Raw genomic sequence first — 17,220 nt, 5'->3', positions numbered from 1 at the left:
GACAATTGCTGTAGCGTTCTTGCTGGTATCCTAGGAACCTTATTTACTGTGAGACATGTTTGCTGCTTCCTAGGAGGCTCCACTATCAGTCTGCTCAGAGCAAAATGGTTAACCCTTTATAACTCAGACTATAGAAGACAGACGTGAAACATTTTATTTGGTTGGCTTGTTCTGCTGATCTCATTTTACTGACGGGATGGACACTCATACTGCAAAAAGAGCAAGATTTCCATTTTAGCAGCTGAGTCCAGTGACTCTATGTGTCTACAATCTGATAGGCATTCATAGTAGAAAGGCTGGCTTTCTAATTTTGGTGAGGTTTCAAAACTCACAACAGATGATAAACAGCAAGCCCACAGCTTCCTCATAATTACGGCTGCTCTTGTGTAGGACTGCAGACTATAGGAAAAGGGAGAGCAGGAAAGGAAGTCTGTCTGTTGGGGAAGGTGTATTGAGTCTGGGATTCCCCAGAAAGAAAACATCTATAATAAAATCTTCCATCCTGAAGACTTTTGGAGATGAGGACTACACCTAATAATTCCTTTGGCATCAAAAAATTGTACCATCACACACACAAACACACAGTTCTCCTACTATTTCAAAATACAGTGGTTTCCTGCACTGTTTGCCTTGGAGTCAGTTGAGAGAATTCTGGTTTGGTTAAACTTTCTGCCTCTCAGATAAAAAACAGCAGCAATTTTCTGCTTGAATTTCTCTGTGACTAAATCCATTGATCATCCTTTCTCTCTGTGAGTGAAGAGTGTGTTTTCTCTTTAATAACTCCTATCCTTCTCCCTGAATATTTTTTTTCTCTCCCCTTCGCTTGTTTGTGTTTTGTTGGTCAGTCCACTGCACTATTCCTCCGAGAAACAGAGAGAGCGCAAAATTGAAGTTATTTTATGCTTGGTCTCCCTCGGTCCCAATTTTCAAATCTTCATGTCAATTTTCACACATCAGTGTCATATGGTGAATGTTATGGAAATTTCAGTGGGGTCCTTGGGAGACAATTTATACATGACCCCCCTTTTCACTCCCCCAACCAGGCTGCAGCTCCTGCCTTTACAAAGAATAAGTGAATTTGTAATTAATGTGGATTTTAAAATATAACCACATTCAGAAATTTTCCCAGTTGTTCATCTCTTTTGCAATATGAGAGCAAAGGAATACAAGTGCTCGCTCTCCCTCCCTCTCCTAATAAACTGGCGCAAGTTAAATTAATAAAAATTATGGTAGCATGTTGAAAGGAAAGATCATCTCATTATTCATTTTATTTTTTTCTTAAAAGGTATGTTGAAAAAGGTTTATCATGCAACTAATTTGGTAATCGCCAGTCAGCAAATGCACTCATTGCCACCTACCTAGGTGAATCAGAAGGTTAGTAGCAAATGAAACATGGTACAGTTTGGATGGGTAATTATATCTTGTTGTAAACTAATGAACATACTTTGCCTTAAAAGTCCTTGGTGAGCAAAATCCTAGCAACAGATGCAAAAGCTCACCTGACACCATCAGAGCATTTCAATCATTGACCTTAAAATGGGCCCCTGACATCGGAAAGGGGTGCACTGAGCCTACTGCATTTTATAGTATTAATTATCCTCTTGGGAGGAGGGGGAGGGATGACAAATTTTCCAGATTATATCTCAGAGCATTTTAAACCTTAACCATTCATGAGGGGACCTAAACTGCCCCCTGGTCCTCAGTCTTTTGATTTTACTTAAAGAGAGTACCAGTGCATCACATGAAACTGTTTCCCTGTCTTCCCCATCACAGGCCCCTGAAGAAAGATTTTTTTAATTCTGCCAGTGTCCTTTTTTGTAAAGGCTGAGTAAATATTAACAGCGAAAAACAAATGCCCAGTTTCTAAAGAGCTTCATCTCTCCTCATCCCCATGTCTTCCGCAGACATGCAGCAACTTTTGCAGTTTCCAGCTCTACCGCCTGCCCAGGAGAGGAGCTGTTTATCCCTCTGTCCCCTATACTACGATTTGCCCCTCTTCTCATCCTTGGCTGATTTTTGCAGGTCTTGGAAATCTGCCGCTGTCTATCTTCAGAATCCTGGTGGTAGTCGGACAGTGGAGTGAGTTTTTTTTCTGAAAGCTCTGGGGACTAGTTTTGGGCTTTGCAATGCAAAGTCTCATCCAGGAGATGTAGAAATCCTAATCACATCATCCTCCAGTTTGTTTAACTTGTTTCAAAGCCAACTGGACTGTGTACAGCAGCACGTTACAAATCTCCACCAAGCCCCCTTCCCTGGTGATTTCACGAGCAGCCTCTGGAAGGGACAGCTTTATCACAGTCGTTATCCTCCTTCGATCTGGCCGAAGGGAAATGAACTGGATGAGCACCGTGCTGTGCCACACAGAGAGCAGCCAGTCCTCGCCACAGGGCTCACAGGCAACAACATGCTGTAGCTTGAAGCTGTTTTGCTAACGTGATCCTCAGAAGGGCTGTAGGAAATATATTTGTTTGGCATGCTGCCACTCTACCGTCGGCTGTGATCTTATCATGTTTCCCAAGCTAAGCTAAGCAGGGGTAGGCCAGGTGAATTCCTGAATGACAAAACAAGAGGGGAAATGAATATCCTATAGGTCCTGGGGCTGCCCCTTCACTTGAGGTGCTTCTCCCTCCAGAGCCACTGGTCAGCCAGGGGTTTAGCAAGGTTACTTGGGATACTTAGGCCTGGAGGGATCATGTAATGTAAAGCTGAAGGAGATGTTCACTACAGACACCATGTGAAGACCTCTTGGTTTTGTGCTTTCCTGGAAAATCAGTGTCAGAGCTGTGTCTAAGCTTTTTCACAGCTTAAAGGGGACCTGCTTATAATATCGCTGTAACAAGCGTCCTGGAACATGCAGAGAAGAGGTGCAAACTCTGGGAGAACTTTGCACCATGTACTCATAGCAACATCAGTTGAGAGTTGCAAAACCCACTAGGAACGAAAGCCAGTGTTTTGCATAGCCCATGACCCACTCCAGTGCAATCCTAAGGAACTCCTTCTTGCTTCTGCCGAGTGCAGGGATTCCAAGCAGTTTCCTTGGCAAATGCTAATGCAGACATGTTAGGTGCACTGAGTTTCAGCTGGATTCTATTACTGATGAAGACGATGCTTTTTTCCAGCTAATTCATGTCATTGCTGTGTTCTGAGTGGCACTGGATACAGGGTGACGTAGCCAAGTCTTTCAGTAAAGCACTATGCTGAGAATTATTTCTGTGTCTCTGTTTATCATTGCCCTAAGGATGATGGATTTTACATTTTCTATGACTCCAACTTTTAATCTCAAGAGTCTGCACACTGTAGCGGGATCTGATGGAAAAGGATTCAGTAACTTGCCTTTGCTGAATTGGCCAGACAAGGACTTGATTCAGAGCATTTGTGTGTATGCCAAGAGGCTTGCAGAAGAAGGAAGGATGGACGTATACCTGGCAGTCAGTAACATCTGCTGGGGATGCTGCTCTGTGGGATCAAGCAGCATCGTCTTGGGAGGACAGCGGTCAGTAATTCCTGAGACTGAAACCAGGCTCTGCTACTGATACTTTTTAAGACCTTTGTCAGCTTATTTATCATTCTTATATCTCAGCTACTCCTTCTAAAGATACAAGTAGTTGCCTCATTCTAAGGGTTGTTTCAAAGATTTACTAATAGCACAGCTTCTACCACAATTCACCTAATGAGTGCTGTTAGACTTTGTACCACAGAACACACATCCATGGACAGAGAAATCCTGCTTTCCAGAGGTGTTCTTACCAACTCCATCTGAAAATGAGAACAGACTGTGTCTTGGGTCAAATCATCCAAGGCACACTCACGTGGTGCCAGTGAAGTCTGAGTTACACTGACGTAACTGACAGGAGGATTCAGCCCTTAGCTATATTATATATAGCTATATTATATTTCTTTCTATATAGACAGAGGCAATCCCCCAAAGCAGGGCACTATCACAGATAAGTCACAGAATGGGCACATGTATGTGTGCCTGGGTATGTGAGAGACAAGGAGAAAGGTGAGATATATTGGGATATCCATGAGACATGAGACTACAGAGATAATTTCTAGAAAGTGCAGCCACCATCAGAAGCTCTGGCTTTCCAGCTGGAGGGTTTTGCACTGCTGACGCTACTCTCTTAGCTTGACAGCTCAACTCTTAGGCCAGCTGATAGTCACTGCCTATAAACTTAATTAGAAAGGGGGTAGGGGAGGAACAAGCCTGTACGGCGCTCGGCATGGAGCTGGGAATAACGAGCTTTAATACTTTTGACATTGAAGCACCTGCTAAGGGCACAAACCACTGTACAGCTGACCAGCCCTTCTCTGAAGACAGGATGTGTCACATCACTTGTCCTCAATATGTGCAGTCTGCCACCGATAAACCAGGGACTCGAATGCATGACTCTGAGGCACTACGTTTCATACGGTGCTGCACGGCAGCACTTCCCTCTGGAGAAATCAGAGAGGGGAGTTCAGCACCCCTGACCGTGTGAAAAGGCAGCGATTCGGCCACTGCAGTGGCTGGTGGGCCTCACGTATGTCATTTTTCTCTTTCTGATGCCCTGGGCTATTTTCTGTGTTTGCAACGAAATCCTGCACTGCAGCTAGACGTGAAAAATTCTGTTGGCCCACCTGGCCTCTTACTTTAAAGCTATTCTCAGGGCTTCCTTTGGGTAAAACAGTGAAGAAAACAGGTTGGAGCTTTACACACAGATATATATTTAATTGTGTACTGATTTTATCCTACAGAAAAGTAGAAGGCTGATAACTTCAGGCAGAAAACTCCTAGCTGAGGCAACAGCGGGGAGATACCCCCAGTTCTGGTGCTTCTCGAGATGTAGCAGCTCTCATCTAGGTACCGATTCCTTGATAGATATTGAGCCTTTGATATCATTTCTGATAACCTCTGGGAGGTGAGGAAGCAGTTCAGAAGTTCTGGGAGTATTTGGCCTCTCTTCTGTGAATGCAGCAGGGAATCACTTGTGGCGGTGGCTTTGAGTCATGGTGTTTGGAAATCTCTCTGCTGAGAGACCTCTTCTTGCACAGTCCAGTGGTCACAGTGTCAGAATGTGAAGGACACTAAGGCTGCATTTGACCTATATACCACCAAAAAAGGCACTCCTGCAGCTACTAGAATCATTTTTCAAAGTGGTGATTTTTTTTTTTAATTAAGTGGTTGACTTTAAACCAAATTTAATTACAATTTGATTAACCAAATTCAAATCAAAATCAGATTTAACTCCCAGAAATTTGGAGGGTATTTATTATAGTATTCAGGCAGACTCAATAGAGCTGTTTAATTTGAACAAAGAAGAAAGAGGGGGAGACCACTTGCCATGAATCCACCTTCCTCGCCCTCTATTTTTTTAGGGTCACTTTGCCATGCACTGTACTCCCTGGCTATGACTCCCCTCCGGTCCAGCCCCTGGAGTAGTCATGTTAGCTCAGGCCTGAGCCTGAACCTTCACACCCAGCCTCTGCGCAGGGCATGATGCTAGGCAAAAGGGGTGTATGTGGCCTTTGCAAAAAGCATACAAACCTTCAGATAGCAAGACAAAATATTATTTAAATACACTGCTGAACTGCGCAGTATTAGGCCTGTCCAGACTTAGCTTAGCACATCCCTTGAAGTCAGAGATCAAGATACCAAGTACTCCAGGTATAGCTGTGACTACGGAACAGTCCATGATGCAACAGCTCTAATGTGAAGTTATTACTGGAGGCACAGCGCTGATACCTGTGTTAAGCCTCCGAGCATTGCCCAGTGTGAACTATGTGTTTCCAGAAGACTGAGCAGACCCAGACAGAGCTGATTGCTCGTGCAGTTAATAAAAAGCGCTGCACTTTCTCTCTTGACAATCCCGACACCTGAGTGCTTCCTATGTATGACAGTTAGCACATTCTGGTTGTTCAGTGGCCTGTGAGAAACGAGCCTCTTCTCAATTTAGTTCCTATCATCAGACAAGCGGTACACACAATATAAAATGCATCTTGAGAGTTAGCCCCCCAAAGGCGCCCCAGGGACTGAGGATCCGGACTTGCCTTTCTCTCACATGTGAGCCCCAGAAAAACAATACGATTTATTGGACTGGATTCTGCTCCCTGCTACCGTGCAGTAAATCAGGGAAACGCCACTGAGGTCACAGGAGTCACTCTGGTTCAGTGTCAAAGCACAGAATAGCCTAGAGGAGGGGGACCTTTCCCAACCCCACAAAGTTTCTTTCCTAGATGGAGCTTGTCAGGCTTCCTGACTTGCATTAACAGCCACGGCCTGCCACGAAGTCCTGCTCAGTCAGGGGAACGGAAAATTGCTGCTGCCGCTCGTTAGCTGAGCATTCAGCTGAAGACTTGGCCCCAAGTTGGCAACTGAAGCACCGGGATCCCCGTTCACCGTGTGGGCAGCAGGCCTTCACCTGCTCCAGGACCTTCCCACAGTGACAAGCATCAGGGTCTGGCGCCATCTCCGTCCTCCTTCCCAGGGCTGCTTCAAGGGCACAGCTGGGCTGGGCGCAGGAGGATGCGGGCAGATATTGTGACTGGCTTCTCTCCATCCACTCCCAGCCCGTCAGGTTGTGTCAAACTGAGCTAATATAAATGTCACTGTGCTGCTTTTCAGCTGTGAAATCTCTGTTTGTTGTAATGCAGTTCATTTTCAGTCTTCCAGCTCTATGGATGCTATCAGCTGACACGTCTGGCTAGCATCCTATGCCAAAAATACAAGCGCTCTCAGCATTTCTCAGGAGTTGGGTTTTTTTATTTTTTTTCCCATCCATGACATACTCATGTCAGATTTCTTCCTAGCGCTGTGAGGCACAAGACTGTCCACACCTACCAGATAATGAGTTTAACATTTCAAGGACAGAAGCTCTCATCTGAGTGAGACCCAAAATGGCTTTGCAGACCTGATGTTGGGGTAGGTGCTAAAGGTGGCAGTGCACTTTTAAGCTACTTTGGCATGTTCTCTTTTAAGGTAGTAAAGAAAAAAAAAACAAAAATGGAAATAGTTGATGTATAGCTTAAAGTCCCATCAGTCTGATTGTTATAGTTAAACCTGTTGTTATTAACAATAGCTTAAATTCTTGTCTCAGTCCCTTGCTTTTAGTATAAATTCAGTGACCTTTTTGCAGGTCAAGCTGGAGCCAGAATCTCTCCTGCTCCCTTGAGTCATTTGCCTTTTGCATCCTGGTGACGCCCTCTCTCTTCCCCTCCTCCAACTCCTGGTCCCCATCTTCCACATCTTCCTGCAGCTGCGTTTTTGCCTTCTTTGACTTCTTCCTCAACTTTCCCCTTTTTGTCTTTGTTTATACTAGTGTACAGACTCTTGCTGATTTCTCTGAAGAGAAAATTGAATCAGGCTGGTTTTCCTTCTTCTTCCATCACTGTTACAAACATTTTTCTTCTTTTCTTACCCTTATAACCTAGAAGTCTAATTTCATCTCTTGATCCTTAGTTCCCTCTCTCTTTTCCTTTCATATACATCTCCTGAACCTTTCACAGTCCCCTGTTCTCCAGCTCTTACAGCACATTGCTTTATTCCTTCCATTTGTAAGCATTTCTCCTTTACTCCATTTTTCTCTCTGGAAATCCTTCTCCCTTTCCTCTCCAGACTTGCTGAATATGCTTTCTCCACCTCTCTGCCCTGTCTCCCCAACCTTACATTCCATTGGAATAGCTTTCAACAGAATGTCTCCATATTTCTAATTGGGCAAAACATGAAAGCAGTACGCCAGCCCCATCCTCCTGACCCATCAGCAACTTTCAGCATTGTTTACTTCTTGAAATCTGTTCTTCTGGGCATCTGTGACTCAGTTCTCTATTGATGCTGCTCTTGTTGACTAAAGGCTCCTCATCATCTCCCACACCCTCCAATTTTGTGTTGGCCTCACAGATAGCAATCCTTAGTCTCTTTCTGTTCAGCTCCCATACTTTTCTCTAAGCAGCCTTATCTGCATATACAAACTCGAGTGTCATCACTATGACAATGACTCATATGTCTACTCCAGACTTGTTTTCTTTTGTCCGAAAGTAAAATTTCAGGCAGTGCCTCTGACATTTACTCATGCATGTTGAGCCATCAGCTTAAACTGACCATGAATTTCTAATTTTCCTCCACAGACTCCTGCCTCCTTGTCTCTTTTTTATTTTCATGACCTGTGGCCCTACACTCACTGTTACTAAGGCTTCTAATGTAAGTGGTATCTTCAGCTTGTTCATCTGCCTTTGTCTCATTACCTATAGACTGCATTTCTGACACAAGTCTTTTTGACTTTTTTTTTTTTTTTTTTTAAATGTATAGAAAGGAAGTTGGCTTTCCTGCACCTCCACACGGCTAAAACTCTTACAGAAGCTCAGAATGGCTTGCAGTTTTTCTGTGGAATCATCCTGTTTTCTGGACAAATTGGATCACGTGCCTGCATTTCAAAATTGCTCTGTAAAGATTATTTCCCTAGCTTATTGGTGTGACCAAGTCATTGCTGTCTTGGCTTCCTACCCCTGGCATATTTTTTTCCATGGCAGGTCTTCCATTTCATCAAATACAAGCCACTCTTCCCTTTAAAGACGCTCTTCTGACTCGCGCACAACCTACCACCTTAGTTTGGTCTGCTGAAACACTAGCTGGTCACATGTAGGAGCAGGATTGAGGAAAAGCCTTAAGGAGCTAGATCCTCCTCCACCTTCTCAGGTTGCCTTGATAAAACATACCTATTTTCTTCTTGTAGGAGCATGAAGTGTGTTTGCAAAGCTCCCCTACTCTGACTGCAGCTGCCTTTAATGCTGACACTGGTAGAAGTTACCACACCATTTTTTTCTGCTTTTTAGCATGTGCGTTCCCTGGAACAAGAACAATCCCACAGATTTTACATCCTGCAGCATCTAGCATTGTGGTTTCTCAGCCTCTCTGAAAGGGGTTGTGTGGTGCCTTGAGCAACACAAGTAATAAATAGTATAAATTACAAAAGGGTTTTGAAATGACAGTAGGTGAACAGAATGGGACAGAACCAGCAACACTGCCTCAAACTGTGTGTTTGCGACATGTGTCGTTCAGCCTTGCAAACTGGTGCATCAGCCCGCCTGACTTCAGCTGCTCTGTTCTCAATTCGTTACACCAACACTGGCAGAAGACAAGGATCAGAATCAGTTTCTTTGCCCCATAAATAACAGCAGTGCTTTTATTTTGGCAGGCCAGAATCATTCCAGTAACCAGCAGAGGGGAAAAACATGCACACGCAGAGCCCTCTCCCACCTGTGGCAGCCAGAGCACCTTTCCGACGTCCCTCCTCACCTGATGACACAATCCATCAGCGCCCACTGAAATCAAATGCAGCTAATTGGAAGGTGATGACAGCCCAGGGACTGCTGGATTTGCATGCTAATTCTTCTATTTTAGTGTCACACAACAAACTAAAGGTAAGATGAGACTGAGCACTTGATTCCAGATGATTTCCCCTCTTCTTGTCCACAATGCACACATGCGTATGCATATACTTTCTGTTGGGCTTTGCTGGCCTGAAGCCAAAAATCAGCTGGCGATTGCATTACATGTGCTTTCCAGAAAGCTAGCCAAGAACTGCTAGGGGCAACATGTTTTTGTCCTCTTATTGAGACAGGGCTGCAAACAGCAACTATAGATGAGTCTTTAAATGTCACAGCAGCGCAGCTCGTGATCGGGAGAGCTCTTTCTGGAGCCTGGGTTACAGCTTCCTCACGCCTCTTATGCTGATGCGTAGGATGGATTTCTGGCTCTCGTTTCACACAACATTGCTGAAGTTTTCTTCCGAGTATCCAATCTCCTCTCCTGTTCTACCACTGGTGTCTGCCCCTGCTCTAAGTCTACCAATTATTTCCTTTAAGTGTCAGCAGCACACCAGACACACAGAGATAAAACCTTTCTTCAGGTTGATGCTGTTAAACTATTACTTGAAACTGAAGTCACAGTTGACAAGTGCTACTTCAGTCGCTAATAACTACTTCAGAAGTGCTAGTGGTGTCTTGGCTCTCAGTGTTGTGGCTCAGGGCTCAGGGAATGTCTTTATAGGTCATTTAGAGCCATCCATCTGATCTGAAACAAGATCAGTCAAACCCTGCTGACTCTGCGCCTGCCTTGCAGCGAGGGCCTCTGTTCGCCCCCCGGGACTGCAGCAGTGGCAGTGCTCAGGTGGCAAAATTCCTCTAGGGAAGGAGCAGGACGAGCACTCAGATGCAAGTCCCAGCTTCGCAGCAGCAGGTAGAGAGCAGACTTCCTTTCCTTTCACACTCTCTCTTTTTTCAGATTCAGCTCCTCCTAGGCTAATCAAAACATCTGAGGAATCTCAAACCCAGAGGCTTCCCAGTTTGGCAGGGGTCAGAAACATTTCCCTTACATTTTGGCAGGTTTTTGGCACAGTCTTAGGATAAATTGGGAACAGAGTAATATAAGACAAGGCCAGATCATCTGGGTCACTGAGCCTTGTGTCCCATTATTGTAGACAATCCTGTAAGAGATGTTAAATCCAGAACAACTTCCACTTTTCTTTTGCCTCCTGCATATAACAAGCCACAGTGTGGTATAACAGACTAGGTCTGTCTTTTCAACAGAAACAAGACATGTCAGGTTTTAAGTCTCCTTGACATGACAACGTCTTCATCTAAATCTTGAAGCCATCCTTCAGATAGCCCAGCCTTGGTCTGATGTCTTTTAGAAAATGATGCTCATTTAATTCCGGAAATGTGAAATCTAGGTCTCAGGTCAAGAGCATAAATGTTTTTTAGCTGAAAATTCAGATCCATCAGACACTGTCTGTAAGAGCCGGTAACTTTTTCAAACTTCAGACTGAAGCTAGACTTTTTTATATAGATCTGGTCTTCTAAAGAGTAGAATCTAAATAAAAATACCCTTGAGGAACAGGGTACTTTTTAAGCTCCCACCTCTGCAATTCACTGGGAGACAAAGGACTTCTTCAGGGGCACAACTTGTCTGCATAGAACAAATAGGCAGACTGCAGGCAGCTTAAACATTATTTCTTCTTTATTCTTAATCCAGCCCTGAATTCACTCCTCAATCAGCAGTTTGATGGGACTCAGTGGGAGAATTGTCTAAGACAGGCAGGATCAGATCATACAAATGAAGGGACTGTGCCATTGTCAGGAGATGCAGAGCCACCTTAGCCAGAACACAACAGCTGCTTTGCGGAGCACTGTAAATATTCCTGGAAATTTAGATCAGTAAAAAAAAGCCGTCAGAGGCATGACTTCCTTGGAAAGCATGTGGATTTCTTCTAAACAAGCATAACTGCTATTACTGTCAGTAGTAATATTCCCTTCTTGACACATATATATTACAGTTAATCTTCCAAGCTACTTCTAGGCATTAACTTTACAAAACCTCCAGAGACTGTTATGGATTATTATGCCCATTCTACAGGCAGGAAAACTATAGCAGAAACTTACATTAGACTGATTCAGGAAAAAGACATAGTAAACCAAATTCTTCTTAGTTTTAGCGTGATCAAAATAAATTCTGTCCAAAGCAATCAGGAATCACCCCTTCACGGCCATAAGACGGCAGATCTTTGGCCATGCTATACAGTCTTCAGTAGTACAATGCTTAGCTGAATTTCTTGCCAGGCAAACCTCCAGCCCTCAGAGGTTGTGCTGGTTATGAGCAGGACATATTTACAGCACAGGGAAGTTTCCGTCCTCAGTGGGACATACAGCTGGGCCAAGGGAAACCTTGTTTTGCACCTGCATCTAGCACAGAGTGGCTATGCATATACGTTTCTAGAAGGTAACAGAAAGTTCTTTTGTACGGCCCTGGCAATTGGGTCTTTATATGTGTATGAACTTACAGTTGTACGAACAGCCATATCCAGTTATGAAAGTATTTGATGATCCAAAGCGCTCAAGGCCTTCTTGTTCCATCTCATTCACAGTTAAAGTTTTGTGCAACCTTTTTACTGGCTTTCAGCCTGCAATAAATACAAATGACTTGGCAATAAAAGCTGGTGTCTCCCTCCGTCAGAAGGACTATAGCATCATTGTTATTTAAGAGGTGGCAGTTTTGACACAATGCTTATTTAAAATTTGTTAAAAAAAAAAATGTAATAAATCTGTGCATTCTTCCCAAGCAGCCGTTGAAAGTCTGAATGCTCTTCCCCTTTCAAAAAGCATCAGCCGTTTAATGTTTCTTAAGTTGTCTTTACACGAATTAGGGCGTTTGAGTTAAGCTCTGTCAGTTACAAAACCACGCTGTTGTCTCCAGCTAATTTTGTGTTAGCAGCTCTTTTAAACTGCTAAATCTAGTTTTTAGTGTATGATGATTTTGTTTTGTGATGGTGTAAAACAGCTGCTACTTTTCTGATGAGTTGCCTGCTTTCCATTTTATGTCTTTGCAAGATGTTGGGCTTCATCATGGCCCAGTCTGACAGGCAGCTGAGAAGAGCCTGCAAAAAAACACCAGAACAAAACAAGAAGTAAAGATCCCCAAATCTAGGGATTTAACCATCCACACACCCAGGCTTCAGAGAGATCGGTCCTCCTCCCTCTTTTTTGCCAAAGACTAGCTACAGGTGGCCATGGTGGCAGGCAACTCTGCCACTAAATTTCTTGGGACCAAGGGCTAGATGGACAGTGAATTAGCTACCACTCGCTAACACTTTCTCTTAGAGCAAACTCCTCTTACCTTTGTGCAAGGTATCTTGCACTTAATGTTCACCAGAAGTTTTCACAAGTAAGCACATAGCACTCTGCATGTCCCCCTTGAGCTACTTTGCTGCTAATTTTCCCATACAGACAAACAACCTTTCTTTATTCAGTGGCAGAATGCTGAACGTTTGTCTTTGATCTGTCTTATCCCCTGCATCCTGAGGGTTGGCATTTGTTCCATGTGTGCAAAAGCAAGGAAAAGATGAAAAGCATAAAGGAAGTGCTCAGAGAACTCCTCAAAGAGGTGAAGACTGAGATCTTTCCAATAATAACCCACACCCCATAAAAAGATCTTAGATTTGGATAGACAAATTGGAAGCAGCTTGCCTCCCTGATTCTTCCTTCCTTTGCACTTACTCCCTTCCCCAGAACAACATGCAGTCTTTTCCGAAAGCTGTGCAACCCATTGAACAGCAGTGGTCTAAACTATTATGGAGATCTTAAACTGCTGAATTGTTACAAGCTAAAATTGATTGCAACCAAGCCTGTGAATTAAAGTGCTAGAAAGTGCATAAAGAGAAATAGGGAAAAGGATGCTAAGGATTTTGCTTCTTTATTCTTTATTTTTTACTTTTCTTTTGCGCACAACACCATCATAAGCATTCCATCCAATCTTGCCTTAATGATTTCTGCATTTCTTTCTGAATAATCATTGGACAGTTTCTCCTGGCATTTCCAATATAAAAGGCATTCTTGTCTTGTCTTCTAATTTCCTTCTTGCCATGTCATCGCTGAGGAACTGCACAAATGCTTCAAAGTCAAATCCAGAGGGAAAATTGATGACATGGATACTATGACATTTACTCCCCCCTCCCATGCTAAAAAGCCTTTTTATGTTTTAAAAGCTAAAAGACCCTTTCTTTTCCTGTTTCATTCAATTCTGCATTGGTTTTATTAGCACCCTTATCACCAGAGCATCTGAACACCTTCAAGTACTACATTAAGCAACGTGACTAACATCTGTCACATATAGTTTGCTCACTCCCTCTCAGCATCCTTAAAATGAATTTAGTGCTTGCATTGGATCGATAGCGCTGGAGACAGACGGTCTCCGTTTAGCCTCAGAAGAGGCACCGCATGGAGGAGAGGCACCGTGGGGGCCCTGCTGCTCCTCCACCGTCAACCCTGCGGACCGGCTCTCTCACAGAGGCAGCACGCTCAGAGAAGAGGCTCCAAACTAAATGTGCCCACGCTGGTACAGAGAGGTCCGATCAGTTTGGGGCAGTCAGAGGAGGCTGTTGGTGTTGGCCCATCCTCAGGCTGTCCACCCAGGGGCAGCAGTATTATCTTAGGTGTCCACACGAGCAAAGCCATTCGGGACACCAGCTGAATCAGGCAGCCACTGATTTTCCAGACTTTTCTGCTTTCCTCAGGTAGCTTTGCTTTTTTTTTTTTTTTTTTTTTTTTTTTTTTGTATCAGTTACAATTTATTGCTGTTGATGGACAAGAATGTGACTGTTTATGGCTATCAAAGCCTTTCTCTACTGGATTTCTGCCACTGGGAGCCTTCAGCAGCAGCAATGGTTTCAGATACTTGAATTCAGGACGATATGAGTCCTGTGCTGAATCTGGTTGGCACCGCTCTCCTAAGGAACTGGCATCAGGAGCAAGATCAATGCATACTGAGGAACTGTAATTTAAAGCAATATATTTTCTTAATGGGCTAAGCATGCTTTGACTAATTTTGCTTTGAGTGCATGGGAATGTTATTGCTCAGTGGCCTCACACAGGTGTTTAAGCAGTTTTATGGTATGATTTTTCAGTAGCAGCATAAGGGTTTATTGACTTCTACCTAAAGACTAACTTCACAGGAAACAAGCATTTGTAGCCAGCTGTGATGGATGTGGAGCTATGGCAGAAAACTCATGAGTCAGTGATCTCTTTGTCATGGTCTGTTGTGTTTTGGGTAAGAGCATAAAGTGACTGAAAAAGACACTTTTTTCATGTAGTAAGAAGAATTATGGGGAATCATATTGCTAATTTATTTACATTTCCCCAGAAAACTGTTGACTTCTCAGTTGCGATAATATGAACATATTGAGTATAATCCAATAGGCGAAACAAATTCCAGTGTTTGTGAGGATGCTGGGGTATATTTTGCCCTATTATGTATGTGCATTACATGGCAGATTAGGGGACTCTGGTCTCCATGTAGTAACCTAAATTACTTGTTTGTGACACATAAAAGATCTCCTAACCAGTGCACAACTTGGCCTTGTTCCAGTTCAAGGACCTAGGTGCTTAACAGTCATTTCTCCTCTTTGCCTCCATCCTGTAGCCAGATCTCCATGAAAAGGAGATCCAGGTTCCCCAGCTGGTTGGGGGCATGGGACCTTCCAACAGGACACATTCAAAACGTGTTCTGAAGCTTCCCAATATTTATCTGAACAAATTCCTAGATAACGTTACAATATCAGCAGTAATGGAAAGATGAGTTATCTGATCAAGAAAGATAAATGCATCTATTTGAGAATACATAATCCTACCACATATGTGATGTAGTTTAACCATTAGCAAGTTGTCAAGCACTATTAAATAGAACTAGCCTCCTTGTTTCTGAGCAGGATCAATTCTTGTTTTCTCCCCTTTTTCTGCTTCCTAGTACAATGGGCACTTTCATGTTAGACAGTGCAATATTGGGGCAGATGACATTTGTCAAAAGGCTTGATGATCAATTCTGATACAAATCTGACATGAGGAGGCTTAAGAGAATCTGAATCAGATGATCAATGGGAGAGATAAGTCCAGGTTTAATGCTGCGATGTTGCTCCATGTCTGTGCTTTCTGTATCTACCTCAAACACGTAAGGATCCAAAAGCAAGCATAATCCACAAGCACAACTTATGGACCAGTACTTGGACAGAGCACAGGAGTGAAGATACCACATCAGATGACTTTTCTGAATTGAATATTCTGGAAGTATTACATGTAGGATTCCGAGCCCTTCAGAATAAAGTACAGCGTTAACCATAATACCGTGGGGCAAGGAAGTGCTAATGTCCTCTTCTTGTACACCAACTCTGTGCTACAGAGTCCACGGGTAGAAAAATGAGACTCCGTGACTATTATGCACTAAAAACCTATGTTAAATTTGTGTCTCTGATTCAGAGATGAAAGAGAGACCCATTAGCAGTCCCAAACCTTGGAGCCATGCCTTCATTTACCACCAGTCGGCTTTGCTTCTCTCCCTTTTTCTTTCCAAGCCATACTGTATCTGAGTATTCATGAACACTCTTCATTAGTTCTCCCCTCACAGTTGCTTTCGTCTTCCCACACCTGCCAACATTAGCTCCTTCCTTTGAATCACGCTGCTGTACAGTCTAATGCATGTGATCTCCATGCCAAGATGTTATTTAATTTCCCAACAAAGTTTTTTTGGCGTGGAATGAGCAAAGCAGCGAGAGCACAGGAGGGGAGGCGTAGAAGGGGGGCGGGAAGGGGAACGAGGAGGGAGAGGGACTCCGATTTGTGTTGCCTCTGGCCTCACCATACCCAAGTTGTTTGGGCGAGTGGCTGGGAGCAGTGTGGGTGGGGTGGGAACGGCAGCAGGGGGTTTGGAGATAGCAGGTTGCTGAATCAGGAACCCTGACACTTGTGAAGTACTCTGTCAGGAACATTAAGTATCCGAAAGTGATAAAGCTTCAATTTGCTAGTCCATTAGACTAATTACTGCAATAATTAAGTAACTACTTGATTAGAACTAATGGGTACCTAATTATCCAGGAGAAAAGTATCAGGTGGCAATTATCAGGTGGCAATTAATAGACTGGAGTTAATGTCTTAGCACTGTCTTTGTATGAATTCATAAGCAAGGTAAAGAAAACAAACAATAACTTATTAATATTTATTGGTGCCACGGTGTTTTTCAGCTTGTTTCATTTACACAGAACCAATTAGTGAAAAGACTGTTAGTGTTGCAAAGACGTAAAGTGACTGAAGCAGGAGTTTGATTTTAAAGGAACAGGATCACATTAGCACTTATAAGCAAAGACAAATGGGTATCAGCCAGGGAGTTGGTTCTGGTGCTTCTAATTCATCAACAGAAGAAATCAGAGTAATTGAACTCAGTATTAATAATGAATCACATAGGAAGGCAGCCCCTGTCTTAATGGGGTTCGTTTTTGTTTTGGTCCCTCCCTGAGTCTTCATCAGCATTTTCTGCAGCATATGGGAAACAGAGAGTGCACCTTAGTTCGTGTGAATGGGAATTTCCTGGAGGCATGGGTAGAAAACACCATAATAAAATCTTCCAGATCAGTGCTGCAAATTCTCTAAAGGTTTCTTTTCCTTCCTGGACAGCTAATGGTTGGTTGCAAAGCTGCTATAAAGGCAGGTTCTCTAATGAAGGCAAAGTGGTGGGACTGAATTCTTGCCTATATGCTGTGCTTTCCTGGGTAAAGAAACCATAATGACATCTTCTTTCCCGGTAATTTCCCCTTAGCTTAACACCTATTTGGAACATCACGGAGTTACTGGTAGTTTGCGTGAGTGAAATTCAAAAATAAATAGAATGGCCTTTAGATTCTTTCAGATGCTTTAGGTGGTGTTTTT

General features: G+C 43.4%; 1 long non-coding RNA gene across 1 annotated transcript in view; it reads left to right on the top strand.

Moving 5' to 3' along the window:
- Positions 1–17,220, top strand: part of LOC112987225 (uncharacterized) — a 50,605-nt gene that overhangs the window by 24,644 nt on the left and 8,741 nt on the right. Inside the window, exon 7 of the long non-coding RNA XR_010390929.1 lies at positions 9,171–9,396. This is a non-coding gene — a long non-coding RNA (uncharacterized LOC112987225). The remainder of the gene's footprint in view (positions 1–9,170; positions 9,397–17,220) is intronic.

Source organism: Dromaius novaehollandiae, chromosome 10 (genome assembly GCF_036370855.1).
Source record: "Dromaius novaehollandiae isolate bDroNov1 chromosome 10, bDroNov1.hap1, whole genome shotgun sequence".
NCBI classification, from domain to species: Eukaryota; Metazoa; Chordata; class Aves; order Casuariiformes; family Dromaiidae; genus Dromaius; species Dromaius novaehollandiae.
The sequence above is the reverse complement of the archived record's forward strand: the minus strand, read 5'-3'. Positions and strand labels throughout refer to the sequence as shown.